The sequence below is a fragment of the Camellia sinensis genome, chromosome 10 (assembly GCF_055761805.1).
Source record: "Camellia sinensis isolate YWXY chromosome 10, ASM5576180v1, whole genome shotgun sequence".
NCBI lineage: Eukaryota > Viridiplantae > Streptophyta > Magnoliopsida > Ericales > Theaceae > Camellia > Camellia sinensis.
This window is the reverse complement of record NC_138970.1, coordinates 141,968,377-141,971,500: the sequence shown is the minus strand read 5'-3', so window position 1 is coordinate 141,971,500 and position 3,124 is coordinate 141,968,377.

Below are 3,124 nucleotides of genomic sequence, written 5' to 3'. Positions count from 1 at the left end.
TTAATTATATCACTAAAAGCTTGAATTCTCACCTAAACTTCTCAATTGAGCTTCAAGTAGACTAATTCTTGAGTAATCAAGCTAATCCTCCCTAATCCTCTTCAATTCTCAAGCAAGTCCTACTTTGGTTGAATTCAAGTCTACCTTCATTTCACTCTCTCTCACGTTTGTGTGTGTGAGTAAACTCAAAAATGTGTAGAAAATGAAAGAAAGAGATGAGTGGAGCATGTAGGAAGTCTTATATAGGCTCACTTGGTGGTAATTAATTAAAGTTAATCAAATGGGCATTAAATTAATCTAATTTAATCGTTCTGAATTGAATTTCAATTAAACCTACAATAAAATTCTAAAAATTCTAATTAACTCAAAAATCCAGTCAATTTCTGAATCAGATACCGATAAGGGCTTCAATTCACAAACCGAAATGAAAATATAAACAGATCTTCTTACGTTAAACATATATAAATACAAATAATACAATGCATATGTAATTAATTTAGAATTTCTTTTTAATTACTTGCTAAGCATACTTAAGCATGGATTAACGTTAATTATGGGTTAGGGTTGTTACATAAGTTGTTGGCCAAGGTGCCATGTGGGTGCTTCTGATTGGCCAAGGTATGGTCAAACTATATCTGAATTCGAGATATTCGAATGAAGGACTAGAGTTATAGATGATGATAGACTCTCTATTTGGGTAAGATTAGACTCTTGAGAGGGTTAATCCAAATAGGAAGAGTCTTGGATAATTGATATCCTTATAAACGATAAAGTCCTATGAAATAAGACTTCTAAGGGAAGTTAAACACTGATCATTATATAAAGAGAGCACCCACGTGGGTCTAAGATATGCTTTAATTGAGAGTTATGTTAGTTATTTGATATCTTTGAAAGATAAGTTGATTGACTTGATCACCGGAATGCCCCCGGGTAGACAGTGTTCGACTTAATCAATTCTACCACGTGCTCTCCAGCTAAGCTCCCTAGATCTCGGTAGGAGATCTGTTTGATTAGGTCAAAAATCAACACTCACAATATATATATATATATATAATAAAATAAAATAACATAAAAAGTCATAACTAAACACCACAAAGAATATAATTAAAAATATTTTTAATCATAACAAAAATAATATTATAATTAATATCATAATAAATCATAACTAATATTACAATGTGTATAGTCAAGTTATAACCAAATCACAATTAACATCACAATAGGTTAGCATAAAAAAAAAATTCATTAGTAATTTCAGGGAAACTTTATGGTACTATATGTATCTGTTATGTATTTTTATGATGTTTGTTAAACCATCGTCAATGATTACTCAAATCTGTCATCAAATTTAAATTTGATGAAAAATAGCTTCAAAATCTACTCTAACGATTTCATCAAATACATATCAAATTTAGGATTTTACTTTTCTTTCATCAAGCTGAGGACCAATGTGCCTTTCATCAAATCACTGTTCATTGCTGTTGTATTTTCACCACTAGATGTCCCTTCAGATGACCAACTCAAGGCAAAAATTTGTGAAAAAAACTACACTGGCTAGTCGACCAGTCGATTGTCCGCCCGGTCGATCGGTGGTTTGCTAAAACTCTAAATCCCTCCATTGGAGCACTTCATATCAAATGAAGCTCTTACTTAAAAAATTTTACTCAATTTTGATAAAAAAAAAATTGATACACCGTTGGAAATGCCCTTATGTATTTTTGTGTGTTATATAATTTTTTAATGGGAGATTGACTAATAAGTTCCATATTTTAAACTTATAATGCATACTATATTTTTTTTTGTGATCCATTTAGTTCTTCTGGATGTATAATGACTGATTTGCTTGCCATATTGAAGTGCCACATTTGAACAAAGTACATTAAAGAGTCTTTTAGTATCACATCATACCTGTCATGTTAGAGTGTCACATTTGGAAAAAAAATACACTAAATAGTTTTAAATTTTTTTAGAGTGTCACATCATACTCGTTATATTAGAGTGTCACATGTCATGCTTGGAAAAAGTACACTAAGGAGTTTTTAATTTTTTAGAGTATCACATCATACTCATCACGTTGTCACATTTGGGAAAATGTACACTAATGTTGTGTTTGGTTAGGGGATTTGGAGAGGGATTTGGAAAGGAAAATGGAAACGGTAGGTGAAATATGAATAAAACATGTTTATATTTCACCTAGTTTCACACACTTTTTTCCTTTTCCTTTCCAAATCTCTCCCCAAATCCCCCAACCAAACATAACGTAAGGAGTTTTTAGTTTTTTTAGAGTAAAAGTTTTGGAGTATCACATCACACTCACTACGTTGTTGCATTTAGGAAAAGTGTATTAAGGATTTTTTAATTTTTTTGGAGTGTCATATTGTTGGAGTATCACATCATACCTGCCACATTAATAAAAATGGTATAACTATCCACCAAAAGACTACTAAAATAAAAAATAATACTACACGGAAAGAAACTCTATACTAATAGGAGTTAACAAACCCATACAAAAAAAACTTTGAACTAATTGAAATATTTGTTTGTGAAATGGGATTGAATGAGTCAAACTGATTTGGATCTTCTTTGTGAAATTATTGGATTGATTTGGATCTTGATATCTCTTGTAATATTGAGCCGAACCGGATTAAGTTGGTGCAACTCAGCCTAATAGGAGAGAAAATTAAGAGCATGTTTGTTTTGAGGGATAAGAGTGTAGGATTGGACTATTAGTTCCATCGGACTAATAGTCTATTATTTGTTTGCAAAATTTTGCTCCGGACTATTAGTCCCACAAATATGGGACTATTCTATCCCATGGGGGGGTGTGGGATAGAAACTATGGGATTGGTATCTCATGGGATTATTTGGTGAAATGTCCATTTTACCCTCCATGCTATTACTTAGTAAACAATTAGAAAGGGTAAAATAATCTTTTGAATATTTATAAATTATTTTTTTAGTGTTGTTAATTTAAAATTATATATTAAATAAAAAAATTAAATTATAAATTATAAATTAAATTTAATTAAAAATAATAAATTAAAAATTATGGCCTTATAAATTAATTTTTTTTAGTGTTGTTAAAAAATTAAATTTACATATTTCTCTAAAATTATATTTTTAG